The sequence below is a fragment of the Ambystoma mexicanum genome, chromosome 3p (assembly GCF_040938575.1).
Source record: "Ambystoma mexicanum isolate Mex_15411 chromosome 3p, UKY_AmexF1_1, whole genome shotgun sequence".
In the NCBI taxonomy this organism is placed as follows: domain Eukaryota; kingdom Metazoa; phylum Chordata; class Amphibia; order Caudata; family Ambystomatidae; genus Ambystoma; species Ambystoma mexicanum.
Genome location: NC_090925.1, coordinates 1,179,978,519 through 1,179,995,771, shown reverse-complemented (window position 1 = coordinate 1,179,995,771; position 17,253 = coordinate 1,179,978,519).

Here is a 17,253-nt window from a genome sequence, read left to right as displayed (position 1 = left end):
GCCATCAGCCAATTACAGCAGACATGCCGGGCACATTGGGAAGGATTATGTAATCTAAATTACAGGAAATATGTGGAGAGGCAACATGCAGAGGAAGATATACCAGGGAGGTTACTAGCATGGCTGTATAAAAGCGAGACCCCCAAACAGGCAATTAGAGTAATGAAAGGGGCGTATGTCTGGATGCGGGATACCCAGGTAGGTGTGAATGAATGTTTTTGGGAATACTACAGGAGACTGTATGCAGACAGCAATGAGGAGGGGGAGGTTGACATGCTGGGGGCGTTATCAGAGATCACCCTGCCTAAACTTAATGCGGCAGACAGGGAGCACCTAGACGCTCTGGTGACTCTAGGTGAATTGGAATATGTGATTAAGACACTACCCAGTAACAATGCCCAAGGCTCTGACGGCCTCTCGAGCAAGTTTTATAAAGTATACAAGATGGAATTGCTCCCTCCGATGTTAGCAGTGCTAAATAAAGTGTTTAATATTAAAATGTTGCCTGTATCCCTCTGGGAATCAGTAATCATCCCGTTGCTCAAACCCAATAAACCACACACAGACTGCGGGTCATATAGACCAATGTCAATGCTTAACCAAACGGCAAAATACTCACAGTGATGGCGAATAAGTTGCGGCCCGTCATAAACAAACTCATCCATCTCAATCAAACAGGGTATGTCCCGGGCAGTTGTATATCGGACAACCTTAGAAGGCTTCACCATATCATAGATCAGACCGCAGGTAGCTCTCAAGAGATAGTGATAGTCTCTCTGGATGCGGTGAAAGCCTTTGATTCGGTCAAATGGTCCTGGCACCTGGCCATCTTGGAGGAATATGGGGTGGGGCCGGGGTACCTACAGTGGATCCAGCTGCTATATAACAAACCACTGGCCTGTGTTAAAACGGGACAGACTATATCTGAACAATGGCAATTGAGTAGAGGCACCTGACAGGGTTGCCCGTGGTCCCCGATGTTGTTTATGCTGGCGCTGGTACCCCTGGCGGCGTATTTGAGGCAACATTGTGGAGAAGTTGGGATTGGTACCAAACGTGGGCAACATCTAATATAGATGTATGCGGATGATATGTTGCTATACGTGAAATACCCTGAAGAGAACCTACAATATGTTCTAGAGGTTATGGAGCGGTTTGCGATGATTTCTGGCATAACAGTCAATCCCAAAAAATCTAGTATATTCCCCCTAAGGAGATACGTAGGGGTGCCACGGCATACACTGCCAATATTACAGATTAAGTGGGATACTGAAACTTTCAGATACCTGGGAATAGATATATACCACAAAGTTGAGGAGGAGTACAAGAAGAATACGGTAAAAGCAATGACTAAAATAGAAAACAGTATGACTTTTTGGAGCAAACTACCTTTAACCATGATGAGGAGAGGGGCGTTGCTGAAGATGGTGGTATTGCCTAGGCTATTACATTATTTGCAAATATCTGTACATGATACCCAAAAATATCTTTAATAAAATGCAGAGTATATGCTGGGGATTCTTATGGCGAAATTAAAGGAATAGAATTCTGTTATGGAAGCTGCAAAACCCGTACAAACAATGGGGCATTAGATTGCCCAATTTGTAAGTGTACTACTTGGCCAGCCAGCTCCAATACGTAGTGCGTTGGCTGGTGGAGGACCCCACACCTGAGTCTAGACTGCTCAGGGCAGAGTGTAACCCATATTTTCTGAATGAATGGATGTGGTTGTCGAGGCAACAGCAGGGTGAAGGGACGAGATTATATGGCAGAGGGCTCCACAAATTCCACTAGTAGCAGTAGTTGGAACAGACAAACAGATGAGAGTGATGATTAGGAAACAGTGGGAAACTAAAAGCATAGCAACTCTGGGAGATGTGTGGCAAGACGGGAAAGCAATTGAGTTTAATACACTGTTGGAGGACACAGAGTATACTGGGGACAATATATCACATGTGCTAGGTTAATTAAGAAGATCATGGGTAGGTGGTCAGAGGCTTTATTGGCTCAACAACCGGATGCGGTCATAGAAACTTTGTGGGATGTGTCGGAGGGGGGCCACAAAGTCTCTTGGATATATGAACTGTGGTTTATAGACATAATTTCGAAATCAAAAATTTTGAAAGTCAAAAAGTCGAAAAAAAATGTCAAAAAAAATTATGTCGAATTTATTTTTTATGATGTTTTTTTTTCGAAATGGGGGGGTTCCCCCCAACCCGACCCTTTTTTATTTTTACCTATTTTTTTAATATAAATTAGAGCCCAAAAAAAAATATCGAAAAAAAAAATTATTCAACATTTTTATTTTCGACATTTTTGATTCGACTTTTTTGACATTCGAAATTTTTTATTCGATATTATGACTGGACACCATGAACTGTTGATATCTAAGGTCTGGAAGGAGGTGATTAAGACAAGATGAGAGTGGGAGGAGGGGGGAGAAGTAATGGGGGATGGGCTGTGGGTTAGAGTGCAATGTTACCATAAAAAGGTATTCAGAAATGTGAAACTGCAACAGATTCAGCTGTTCATTACCCACAGAGCATACATGACCCCTAAAAAGATAGCTAAGTTTAAAAATGCCGGAACACAGACATGCCTAAAATGTGGGGAGGTGAATGCGGAATGATGCACATGTTCTGGACATGCCCGGAAATAAGGGGATTCTGGAGAGAGGTGGCATATCTATTAGCAGAAAAGGAGATAGTTTTGGATATAGACTCCCTGTGGGCAGGAATGCTAAGGGGGTTCTCTAGGCCGAGCAAACTTAAGCATGTGAGCAAACTTAAAGACTTAGCGTATATACTTGCTAAACGCAGAATAGCAATGAGCAATGAGCCTGAAAGCAAGCAGGAGGCCGAGTGCGGTAGTTTGGTCGCACGATCTCCAGAAATGGGCGAATGCCGAAACTACGGTGTGGCAGGAGGCCGTAAACAGGAGTGGGGAAGAAGAAGCATACAGGCTGGTAGCCTGGAAACACTTGATAGAAACCTTGTCTGGGTTGGGTCGGGGAAGCTCAGAGGAAGATATCTCCTCTGGTGCAGAGAATGAAGTGACGCCCACTGGTAGAGGTTGATGTAGGCAACAATATGGGGTAGGCTCGAGACGGGGGGCGGGAGAAAATATAAAACGGGTTTATATGTAATGTGACAAGCACATGTTTGCCGTTCCACTGTATGATGCTTATGTTGGAATCAATCAAAATTGTTATTAAAAAAAAGGATATCAATTATGTTATCAGGGTTTATAGTAACATACATGTTCTGGTATACTAGCCTTCTGTTTCCCAGGAGAAATCCAGGTGCTTCCTCCACTGCAATTCCAGATGCTGGTCCGGGTTTAACGATAACTTGTGCTCCTGCAACTTTAATTCCTGATATGCCCACTATGAGGAGCACAGCAAGTATCCAGATTTTAGACTTGGTCATCACTGCCTTTCTTTCTGTAGGCTTTGCCTTCACCCCCATTCTTCGGTCTGGGGGCTTCCCTGGGGTTTCCTCCTGTGGTCTCCGATCCCGTGGCCTCCGATCCATCGTCTCAAAGAACTGGCCCTGCCAGGATAATATGTTAGTTGAATCTAAAGTGAATAGAAAAAACAGGTTAAGTACATAGCATAAAACAATTTTCTATCCCTTTTTCACTACCTGGCTTGACAAATGTGGCCAAAACACCATAGTTTCCTGGATTTGCCACTTTGGATACCTGCAATTAAACTCACATTATAGAGAAACAAAACAATATTTTACACTTTGCATCATTTTGCACAACAATAATACACAACTAACTACATACCCCTCCATAATATTTACATTTATCTTCCTTTTGACCCTGTTTCTCTACTTATTTGAGACCCATGTAAAAATATCTTACCGCACAATATTAGAATAGCTCAGTCTGATTCAGCGCCTCTTCATGGAAACATTGCACCATTGTTAAAGGCTAGATGTGGCATTTTTGTTTGCTTCTGGTTACTCACCAGACCATATCCCTGTTTACATGATTACTCATGGAGTGAAACATATGCCGCCTTGCACCTGCTCCCATGTTATTAGGTAACATGCATTATGAAACAGTCACTTTACTGTGCTTTTATCATTATTCCCTTAATTACACTGTCATCTTCATTTTCATTGCAATCAGTACATTTAACTGCTCTCCACTCGCTCAAGTCTCTTGATCTCATGCTTTGGGTGGTAGGGCTTAATTTGGTTGACATGAACAAATTGTTCTGTCACCATCGCACCCTCCATCCTCTTTATTTTATATACAGCAGAGGATATCTTATCCCCTATCTCAAAAAATGGTTGTGCCTGTTCTTCCCAAAATGGTATTTGCACACCTTATCACCTATTTTATTTTCTTTTACAGATGTCTTTTTATCATAATAGGTATTTGCACTTTCAGCAGCTCTTTCATTTTCCGCTGTACAAATGCAAATGCATGTTGCAAGTGCATCCTCAATTCGTCCACATATTCGTTATCTGTGGATGCACTCACAAGAATTTGCGGGTGTGTCCTGTACAATAAATGTTGTGGCAGTACCATTTTTCTTCCTGTCAATACTTCATGAGGGCTGATGCCTGTTGCTTTTGCAGTAGTCAACCTAATGGCCATTAATACTAAAGGTAACTGTAGAACCCAACTGGAACCTGGCTCTGATACAAACTTCTTTAGTATCTCTACTATAGATCTGTTACTTCTCTCTACATTTCCAGAAGAAGTTGGCCTATAGGATATATGCAATTTCCTTTTTACCCCCAATATCTGCCACACCTTGCTCATCAAGGCACTCGTGAAATGACTTCCCCTGTCTGATTCTATCCTTTGGGGTAACCCGAACCTTGAAAATATGTGATTTAACAACAATGTGGCTGCTGTTTGTGCACTACAGTCTGGTACAGGAACGCACTCCACCCACTTCAAAATTAGACATACCACTGTTAATAATTATCTATTTCCACTGGCTGGTCTTTTCACAGGCTCAACATAGTCGATTTGCAAATCTGACCCTAGAAGGGTTAAAACTCTTTTCATTAACAGAGCTCTATGCATTGGTGAAGCAAGTTATATTGTGCACATACCAGACCCCCCCCTGGTGTATAATTCCGCATTTTGGGACATATGCGGCCAGTAAGCATAGTCCTTCAATATTTCTAAGGTTTTTTGTAAACCCCTGTGTCCTGCAGTTATTGCGTCATGTGTGTGGTGTAACATCAGCCCTCTGAATGAAAGAGGCACCTCCCGCTGTATCTGCCCTGTCACAGACTCCCTAATCGTTCATCTAAGAAAGAAAATCCAGAGAAACAATTTGCAAAGACGTATTAAGGGTTTTATTGTACCTAATACATTTACTCTGTGAGTTTAATCACAAATTAATCTGCACTCAAGCAGTTATTTATTTAACATAACAGGAATATTTAAAAACATCATAATTTGATAAAAAATCATCCTATTAAATCATTCATACATTCATCCGCATCCATACGACATCCATCAAACTACTCATACAACACATCAATAAGTACAAGATAAAAACATATAACAAATATAACAATTCATCCACAATTTAATTATTGTACAAAAAGTTTTTGTGCAAAACAACACATAGTGCAAGGCCACAATAGATTTTATAAGTGGTCAGCAAAACAACACATAGTGCATGGCCACAATAGATTTTATAAGTGGTCAGCAATTGGGATAGGCCAAAGAGTATCTTCACAGGTGTCCTTATCCTAGGTTTCTCTACCGGTTTTGAAGTATTAACGTTGGTTTTGTTATGTCTTCATCAGGAGATTACAAGTAGTTGTCTACAAACAAAACAAATATGGAACCATCAGTTCCCTATATAAAAACAGGAGTCAAATGAAAAAAGAGAAGAAAGGGGGAAAGGAAGTGCAAGTGCACGACTTCGCAGAGCTCAGTTGCAGACATAAAATGTTCTGCTGTTGTCCTGCTAAAACCCCCAAATGTATATATATATTTGGGTTAAACTATGGGCGTCATGCAATGAGTGCTACTATAGAAAATCAGTGTCCCTGGGTCAGGCCGGTGTAGGTCATGGATGTAGAACCAAAAAGTGATGGAAAGATAGATACACACCAAAGAATCAAAAGAACAAGGCCCACATGAAGGTGTTGGCAAACGCTCTAGAAAAGACTTTTTGGAAGAAAACTTACAAACCAACCTTAGCAACCGCAACAGGAGTCAATCAGTTGTATTTTATGTGTATGGAACTGGAGACACTGTTGTACAAATTGGCAATGTTCCGGTTCAGGATCCAGCGTGGCAGATGGCTGAATTTTAGGCTCCAATCTGTAAGGCTTTTATAAGAAGTTGTATCAGTGGCCTCGGCCAAAAAAGGTAACCAGTAACATATTGGCCCATAAGGCTGCAAGACAAAGGATTTTGGGAGGAGAACGACCCCGAAGGTCACATCTACTGTTATATTACCCGAGAAAGTCCGGGTGCTGGAGTGGTGCAGGTTGGAGAACTCACGCGCCACAACAGATATCTTTTTTCAATATCTGTGTGTCAGAAGAGGTCTAAGCGTCTACAAAGCAACAAAGGAAACGGATCAAGGATTGTGCTCCATGGAAAATTCTAACCTAAATGGCATAGCTATGAGTCGGGACGTTACCCCTTGTTATTTGCATCAGCCCCAATTGTCTAACAGCTAGTGAAATTAGCCAATGTCTGAGATGTCTAGTCCAAAGTTAGGAACCTCACTAGAATGTCCCATATGCCTCGCTTGACAATGGGGTCTTGATACCATTAAGGTATTCAGTAGCTGGATACAAAGCTGCTTACCTGGGGGTGGCAACTGTTGGAGTGGGTAGCTGCTGCAGGAACGGGAACGGAAGTCCGCAGGCCCAGCTAAAAACTCGGGTAATCTCGGGCCAGTTCAGGAGAGCAAAAGACGCGCATCTGAACTGCGTCCTCATTCTGGCGTGTTAAAAGCACCTGACATCCTATCACGTGATTATGCTGTACCACGTTGATAGGATGACGATCACCCTAGGAAACAAGTGATTGTTAGTACACATGACACGTGCATAAGACATCTGTGAATGCTAGGCGACGTGGCTTCAAAGTAAACACCTCACGTTGCCGCGGCAACAAGAGCGCTCAAACTGAATCGAGTGGCTTGCATTGCAAAAATGTCCAGGCACAAAGCCAAACCAAGGCAATGTACGTTGCTCGGCATGCACTCGGGGCCCCCCCGGGGGAGATACGCGACCACCGGTGCACGTGACCCACACGTCTGTCACAAGACGGCGACATGTGGCATGCCCCAAAGGCAAAGCGAGTCATGTTGCTGAGGCAACAGAAACACTCTGGCCAAATTACGAAACCTACGCTGCGGGGTTACTCAACTATGGAGTTAAATTACTTAACAATAATGTTGTTCAGTATAAACGGACCTAAAAGACATTTGATCGTTGATACACGTGGCTTGCATATTAGCCACAAAATGGTGCTGCGTGGCGTGATTTTAAAATGAGCAATTAATGTTGTCAACAAACCAGACTGGAACATTCAAGAAGCTTATGTTGTAAGCAATTCGTTTTTTTTAAAAATTGGTGTAAGTAGCATTTGTTCAACATCTTGATCCGATCGTCCTGTTGAACAACATAACTGCCTAATGGCATATATCCAATAGAAATAATGAATGCCTCCATGTTGAGAAGCATATCTAGTATGGACTGATGACTGACCCAATGCATATGTAGAAATGGAGATGAAACAACATAAGTTCAACATGGGACAGATCAGTTGAGAGTATTATGTGCCAGCTTTTTAGCTTGTATATATACTTTCCCCTTTTTCTCTGATTTTACCTCTGGCGGTAAATAAAGTGGTAAATATTTTTACCACTGTGCTATAGGCACCAGCGTGCCTCCTATTTATCTCCCCTCAGTTAGATAATAAGCACTGGAGACATAAAAGAATCCATGCACCAATCAGTTTAAACCTATTTTATGAATCTGGTAAACATCATGTAATTTACAATAAAAGCATAATTCAATTGGCAACAATGCATTCCCCAAATCTTACCCACATCAAGACTGCTGCAGTTACCTAAGAGAAGAAATATAAACAGTTATAGTAATACATGGAAAAACATTTATAAATGTGGCATTCTGTCCCTTTGTCATTTATCACATGTTAAAGAAAACATCGGACATTTTGTTTTAAAAATAACCTCCTGTGCTGATAAGCATTCAACCGTCCACGATCCTCATGTTTTAACTTCACTGACAATGAGTTATGAGACTTCTGGGCTTCGTCTGGAACAAACTTTTTTTGCCGTGGTTTATCTGTGCTGAAGTGTTACTGCCTGTTTGCGCCCCCGGAGTCAGCCTTGGGATCCCAGCAAGCTTCAATGCCGTGGTAGCCACCTCCCTCCGAACTCTCTTCGGCAGACAGCCGCACCGGAAAGGAAAAGAGCCTCCTCTTTTTCTCAGCACCCCTATTTATTTAATTTGCCTGTCAATCACCACCAAATTGCCTCCCTTTCTGACGTATCTGAACACCTCCTATGCTCCTGATCCGACTGACCAATCACTCACGAGAGCATGTATCAACTTATTTCCTGCACACACAAAGAGGCTTCAAAATGCACAAAAGACAGTCCATTTTCTTTTTTTTTTTTTTACCGTACATCTCTTTCGATGGAGCGAAAGAGATAGAAAAATAAAACAGAATTTCCATCCGTGTTCACTGACATTGAATTGCAATGTTAATCAGGAGAACTAATTAGTTACTGGGGTGTTACTAATAGGGAAGTTAGTTAGTATATGGGTTATTCCTTTCAATGCAACTTTACACAGGTGGGAATGCTCATAATTTGTAGACTGCACTTTGAGTCCACTGTCTTTTTTCTGCATTCTGCTTTGTCATGTAAGGCCTAATTCACTGTTATAATGAACCAATGTGGCATTTCACCTGCTTCATATAATTACCCATCTCTTTTCTGTATTTAGACTAATCCCACTAAAATGCGAACCTGAATCCCTAATCTGCTGTTTCTATTGAAAACACTGTCATTTGCACCCATTTGACTAGCTGTTTTATAAAATGTTGTCATCTGCACACATTGTGTTGGCTGCTTTTAAAATGATAATGAATCAATGCCATTTATCCCTACAAAGTGTCCATACCCCCATTCATGTTCTGCAAAGGCCCAACGGAGCACCCAATGACACTCAAAGCTGCAAAACACTTTGAGCCCTGCAGTGATATGTAAAACAACACATTGCCTGCCTGTCCAAGCTTCTTCATGCCTTGTGCCATTGCTGCTTGACGAACCCCATTCCTTTGTCAAATTCAGTTGGTTTCAACTCACATCTGAATTTGAAACACTGGTTTCTCCCTACAATGCCCTGCAACCATTAAACCATGTGAATTTGTACATTTCCATTTGTCTCAAGCTTCTTCAAGCCTCAAGATGTCACTGCTAGTTCAATTGCACCATAGTACGAATCCTGTCAAACAAGCTAGACTGACTCAAAGCTGACACATCAGCAAGCACCCAGAAACCTGGTTCAACAATGTCAACCTCCTGAAACAAGGCATTAAGACATCTAACAGTGGTTCTGTCCCCGAAGCCTTGTTCTATGGGTCCTAGTGACATTTTTGACCACACAATACAAAGATATATTGTTTAACGCGTTCGACTTTTCTACAAGACCACTCTTCCTTTACACTGATTGCCCCTTTCACCTATAATATACACTCATTGTGTATTTAATTACAGAGGTGGGTTGTCATTTAAAAAAAAAATGTTTTGTTTGTCTATTTAGTTTAATTAACGACTTGGTTGTATAGAACATTGTTTGAAAACACCTTTTATTTTGGTACTTACTGTACTATTGCTGTTTGGATGTTTCTATGCTGGCTCAAATCCTCGTGAAGAATGTAGGTGGCACTCAGCCCATGTTACTAAAGAGCCTAAGGACATATACCATTCATGGTGTGTGTATCACTTTTATGATTTGAGATCATGGCTGCTTTAGTATTTGCACCCCCAAAGGGGTCTCCACTTTGCCCCCACGGAAAGCAATGTACAATTCTGCAGGAGACGTGGTTGACATCTGAATGACATAAAAGGCGGTTACTACAGAAACTGTCTCCTACAATACCTGGTAAAATGTCCCTCCATCTCCAAAGGCCCATGAAACTACACATCAAAAGATCAACAGGCTTTAAATTAATAAATATAAAAAATACAAATTATGTTGACAAGCTTTCACATGCTACAAACCAACTCACTGGAACATCATCCCAACTCACACCAGGATAACTTCATCACTCAGAAAGTTCAGGAAGGAACCAAATCCCTTATGCTTCAAAGAGAATCTCACCCAGCCCTGAGCTTAGAATCCTGATGCACCTGTTGTTCCCTCATTCTACTCCTTCCCCTAACTCTATAGTTATTGCAGCTGCGTGTTGCTCCTGGAATGATGCTGACAAATGAAGGCCAAAGAGAGATGCATGCATTTCTATAAACTCTTTATCCTTGAAATAGTAAGGAAACTCTTAACAAATAAGTGTCAAGTACGGGAAAACTTAACAATGGCATTCCCCTGGCTCACACTGTACCAGAGTGTAACAATATATTTGAACATTAACACTGTAATCTACTCTCAAGGGCTCTGGTTTCCAGTGATATCCTCAATGCCTTAAATTATGTCATATGTGATATTCTCTGGGATGTCATTTGTGATGTCACCATTGTGCTCATGGACTGTGCACGAAGGGTGCTCAAGGGTTTTGTTGTGTACATTGTAAACATAACATCATTTCCACAAAATAGTTTTAAATTGATTTCAAAGGTTTTGCTGCATTGCAATTTTTCACCTTACCTCTTCCTCAAATACATTTGTTTTCACTTTCAAAGGTTTTGTGATGGTATATCTCTAGGCATCAGTAGTCATACCCATTCCCATGTAAAAGCGGTTCAGTGCCAATTACTACACAGTCTTCATGTTCTTGCCGAGCCACACAATATGAGGCATTGTCACTGATAATGAGCCTACACACATAACTTTCTCCCCAACTATCTTTCTCGCCCGCCAATCTCAATACTATTTTCACATCTGCACCTACAAGTCATAACATTGAAATATAAACTTATCTATATAAATGAATTGTTGCAGAGCAATGTGACCACTTTTAGGTCAGACAGCTACCTCTTTTTTCTGTCGAAAGGACCACCAGAATATTTTCTTTCATTCTTGATATTTCTGAACGAAATCCTATTGCATATCAGTCTAGTCCCATTGACGAGAACATTATAGGGAATTATCCTCTAAATAAGAGTACCAGCAGCAACCTCAGACACATCGTTCATTGATGAGAAGTCTCTCATGGTTCAGAGAATGAAGGGTTACATCTAGCTTGCTCTTATTAAGTTAGAGTGAATCTCCAAGTCTATCAAAATTTGACAAAAATGTGAAAGCCCCTCTACTGAGATCAAGCACAGATTAAGAGGCCTGTTCTGTGGCAAGGAGTCCACTCAGCAGTGTCTGCAATCACATTTTAGGTGTCTGTGCTTTTCCAGTGGAGAACTACCCATTTGCATATCAGTCTGATCTCGCTCACATGGATAGTCCAACACCAAAATGCAAGTCAAGTCTATCTGAACAAGATAACCAAAAGTTATGCCAACTATGTTGTTCTACCACCTTCCATGCCATCAATTAGGCAAAACTATGTCTCTCTAGGCACAGAGAATAATGGTCCACATCTGTATTACCCGCTTAAGCTAGGGTGACTTAGAGAAAAATGTGAGTACTCCTTTACTGAAGATGAACAAGGCTTAAATAGGCTGCTCTGAGGGAAGATGCTCACTCAAAAGGGTCCACAAGTCTTTCCATAGGAGGAATATCCATTTGCATAACAATCTAGTAAAATGGGTTGGCTATATTAAAACTAGCAACAAGAATCAATAGTATTGAAGCCTACTGTACGGAATACTTTTTCCTTTGATCCTAGATATTTGCTTGACTAAGCATTTGCATTTGGGAGGTGCAACAAAATGTCCCTTTTAGCTACCTTATCAGAGAAGGGTGTTGAGCATCGTGACAGAGGCTTTGAACATAGGGCTACCAAAACTATATATATATATATATATATATATATATATATATATATATATATATATATATATCTATCTCTATGTGGATAGATAGATAGATATATATAGATATATTACACAGCCACGATAGTGGCTGTGTAGTAATGGTTAAGTTGCTGTTTCCATAGGAAGAGAACTTTTTGGGCGGCTTATAACTTCGCTCCCCCTGGACGAATCCTCACCAAACTTGGCATAAAAAGTATATGGCCCACTCTACATTTTTTTGCAAAGTTTGGTGATGTTTGCTCTGGGGGGGGGGGTTATAGGGGAGGTCCCAAAATGTCTTTTTTCCCATAGACTGAATGGGGGAAAAACTTTGTGCATGCCTACAGCCTAAACCTCTGGATGGATTTTCACCAAATTTGTGGCAGGAGCTTGGTCCCGAAAGTGTGCTTATGTAAATTTGGTGACAATCCGTCCAGTAGTTTTCTTTAAAATGACCTAAAAGGATATCTCAAAACATTAGTGATATCTAAGTCCGCTCCGCCGTCACACTTCCCTGTTCGCTCCACGGACAAGATAACGATTGGCTAATGGGCTTGCATCATGTCCGCGGACATGTGACGCGTTCAATCATTGGACAGTGAAGAGCATGAAGTGCATCAAATTGTTCCGATCCCCCCGCCATCTTTCATCCGTGTTTTGGTGCCTGCGGATATCGCCGCTAAACATATTAAAAAACACAACATTGCACTTGTTAAACTTATCAAATACTGTCTCGGAAGGTGAGGGTTGGTGAGGCTGGGATAGGATGTGGCAGCAGGAAGAAAAAAAGTGGTGTTTTTTTATCACGAAAGTCATACGGTACATTTGAAGATGTTGCTCAATATATAATGTCCATAAAGTACAGGTGAAGAATTACTGTGTCTGTGTTACAATGTATTTAAAATAATATTGCAGTCAGACTGGTGCCCTAGAGTTTGAAATCTGAGGCAGCCACCTGCAGTGTTTGATGGAAACAGCGGGTCTGCAAGTGTATGGGAGTACCAGTTCTCATGAATGCGTTGAGCCATGTTGTTGCAAAGTGAGAATGTATTTGGATTCTGAGTGAAGGTCACTGTCTTTGCATTTTTGGTAGCGAACTCAGGAGGCCCACGCATGGGACTGAACCCATAAGGGTTGATTGTTTTTTGACCTTGAGTGAAAGGGAATATTCAGTAAGAATGCAGGGAGTGGAAGTTTGCAATAAGGCAAATTTGATAAGGTTATGCATTCCAAACGTATGTAAGGCACATGTAATATCAGTTCATGAAGATTTTTTGGTGCAAGCACATTGCTGTCTGAGTTTCACGAAGAGAATGGAGCCGGTCAATATCGTTTAAGTTTGCTTTTGACAACTCTACACCGGAACGAGATTTAATTTTTTATTACGTAAACATTAATTTTGGCAATGCAACTGAAGTACTATCTTTCTGTGTAGTTGTCATTTTTTTGTAGTTATGGGGAGTCCAGAGTATCGGCGTTTGTAGAGTATCACTACATTCACCCATGTTCAATGCTATTATTTCTTTAAAATGTCATGTATGACATCGATTTGTGTATCAGTTTCCAGGTTCTTTTTGTCATTTTTGAAATTGTTTGCTGTGTGTAGTAATCGTTGCTTTAAACTGTATGCCGCATTTCGAAATCAATAGGTGTATTGTAATAAAGGGTGGGTATTGATACATATTTTCTGTTATGTTTTCCAAATAGTTACATGCTGCCTTACTGCGATTGCCATGGATTCCAGATGCCAAGTGATGGATTTTTTGCACGCCAGCTGCACGTACTCGTGAACGACTGCATCACTGTGACTATTGTGTGGGACGATTGCGCAGGGCCCATGTGTCCATACGCTGCACTGGCGCTTGGGAGTAACATAACATCTTTTATGGTGGTCTAGGCCCAAGTCCATGCCGACGCCCTAGAATTCACTGTGCGACCGAAGCGGTTCCTTTATCGAAAACAAATACTTTGTGTATGGGAGAAGAACAATGTGTGCCTCATGATTAACATTTTCGATCACGAGCGCAGAAACAATTTTGCAATTTGCTTGCATATGGGAATAGTTCGATGTTCTTGGACACTTTATTTTGAAATAAAAGTACTTTACAAATTGTAAAGTATTATTGTTTTCTTTACAAAACCGGTTTATTATTTCAAATTGTGATGTGCTATGTTTTAAGTCAATGTGTGTTCGTTTTCAGGTTCTGCGTCACGGCACGTAGGTGCTTATGGACGCATTTGTCTAAGCTGGAGAGGAACATCATCGAGAAAGGTGTTGAATATCACTAGGGTTGGTTATGTGATGGTCAGGGGCGGGCCATATGATTTAGTGACGTCAGGGCAATTTATCTTAGCCAGGTGCAGCAATGGACAAGATTAGCACAAGATGGACTCGCTCTGTTGTCAGATTTCCTATGTTCCTAAAAGAGGAAAAGTGAGGGTTAATGCTGATGGTTGGAATACTTCTGAAGTGATTGCGAATGAGTTTACAAAGTTTGTTGGGATTTTGTGCACACCTAATATGATGAATCATTTGTGTATTCTTTTGACAGTTTTGAAAAAAAAAACCTGGGTGGATTTACAGTAAATTTGCATACGGCTGATTGGCAATGACCGAAAACCGAAAAGCATGGTGTTGGAGATGTGGCAGTGTTTTCGTATTGGACAAGTGTCATAATGTAGTTAAAAAAATAGCGGTACAGCTTCAGTCACTGAGGGGTAGGCTGTAGCCATGGGAAGTGGGCAGAATGTCGGGGTCATGGTATAAGGTCATGATCCGGACAATGTGGCTACTGGCCATTAGCAGAAGAGACAAAACATAGGATTGAAGTGGCAATGTCCACCTGGAACTGGCTTTGTGGTAAAGTTGTTGCACATTAGGATACATATGAAAGGGAAGAAAAATGTGCTCATGGTAATATCGTCACAGGGTTTCCTTTTTGCTTTTTGCAGGCTACAATGGAAAGCGAAGAAGTGCCCTATATGGAACACCCGCCTTCCCTTTCTATGGTGGCCATCTTGGAAAAAAAATAGCGGTACAGCTTCAGTCACTGAGGGGAAGGCTGTAGCCATGGGCAGTGGGCAGAATGTCGGGGTCATCGTATAAGGTCATGATCTGGACAATGTGGCTACTGGCCATTACCAGAAGGGAAAAAACATAGGATTGAAGTGGCCATGTCCATCTGGGACTTGCTTTGTGGTAAGGTTGTTGCACATTAGGATACGTTTGAAAGGGAAGAAAAATCTGCTCATGGTAATATCATCACAGGGTTTCCTTTTTGCTTTTTGCAGGCTGCAATGGAAAGCGAAGAAGGGCCCTGTATGGAACACCCGCCTTCCCTTTCTATGGTGGCCATCTTGGAAAAGGATTTTCGGACAAAAAATGTAGGACAAAAAATCATCTGTTTTAGTAGCACGGGTTACTGCTTTGGAAATCTAGATTGTTAATGGCATTCATCCCCCATTTTAGGGGCGGAAGGGGGGGGGCAATGATCCAGAGACCTCGTTATGCACTCTCGCTTCGATTGGGCTGATAACTTGGCCTGCTGGCCCTTTATCCACCATTCCAGTCCCTGGAACGGAGGATGAACTCTACAATATTCCCATTAGCATAACACAAACTGCAAATGGAAATGTTGGAAAATCTTATTGTGTTTATGTACTTTAAAGCGAAATATAAAGTAGATGGAGTGTATGCATTTTTTTTTTTAGTTCCATTTTTCACCTGTGAAAGATGGATCATAAAGGAACATTTATTTTGTTTATGGATGGTATTTTTTTGGGAGGATAACTAAGAATGAAAGTTGCGGACGGAACTGAGGAAAGTGGCACCAAACAGTAATATGGAGGGGTAGGTGGACGGGGGAAAATGTTGTGCGTGTGTTATTTGTAAGCTAGGGGCAGTGTTTCTCATGCCCTTTCATTACAGCAGTGGTGCTGTTTCTTGGGGAGGAGGGATGCCCTTAGCTGATGTCGTTTTAAGATAAATAGCAGTTTTGCTAAAAGTATGTACCATGTACTAGATTGTTAATGGCTGCGTACGAATAGGTGTTGGAGTTGTGCAACTGAAATGTTGAACTTGCAAGTTCCTACAGCAGTACAAAATGTACGTCCACACTGTCCACGAGGCACAGATCTTATTATGAAGTGTGTACAGGTTTTTGGACACGTCACCATGGTTTGCGCCAGCATATGGTCATGTGGCATTCTTCGGAAGGTGTGCAATGAAGTCAGATGTTCGTTTACATTATGGATACGTGCCACTACCAGAAATCTATCAAATTCAGTAAAACAGTTTTGTTAAAGGGACGTTATGATTAAGTTGCGCTACTAAAAACCTATCAAATTCAGTAAAAAAACTTTGGTAAAGGGACGTTATGGTTAAGTTGCGCTACTAAAAACCTATGAAATCAACTAAACAAACTTTGTTAACGGGGCGTTATGGTTGCAAGTAAAACCGAAAAATCCTTGAAATTCGCCAGTTATGGTAAGGTAAGCAACCATAACTCGCGCCACTGTTGTGCACTGCTAAGACTAACACCCGGGACATGAAAGATGACATCATACATGTCATTGATGACATCACATGTTTGGATCCCCCTTTTTTCCTTTACTGACATATCTAGGCCACATGGTTTTCTTCAGTAACAGGAACTAAAATGGAAAACATACTATATTTGTAGACTTATCCTTCAAGTATGTTCTTACAGTAATTCCCTTGGGGTCCAGTCACATCATATGAAACATATACATAGGGGAAGACACAAGCTTGAAAGACAGCAATCCTTGTCCGTCTCATGACTTTATGACATGACCCAGGCAATCTGGTCAATGCCCATGGCCACAGGCTATACCTCAGTCACCTAAGGTATAATACTATTGTTTGTACCTAAATCATGACACTTGTCAAAAAATAAAACGCAGGCACATTTGCTAAAGCATGCTTTAAGGTCCTTGCCAATGCTCCTTACAAGAGTTTGCTGGAAATCTGTCCATATGCTAAACCATGCTTTAAGGTCCTTGCCAATGCTCCTTACAAGAGTTTGCTGGAAATCTGCCCATGTTTTATTTTTTCAAAAGTGTCAAAATGTATGTACATACAACTTATGTACGTATGTGTCATATAACTT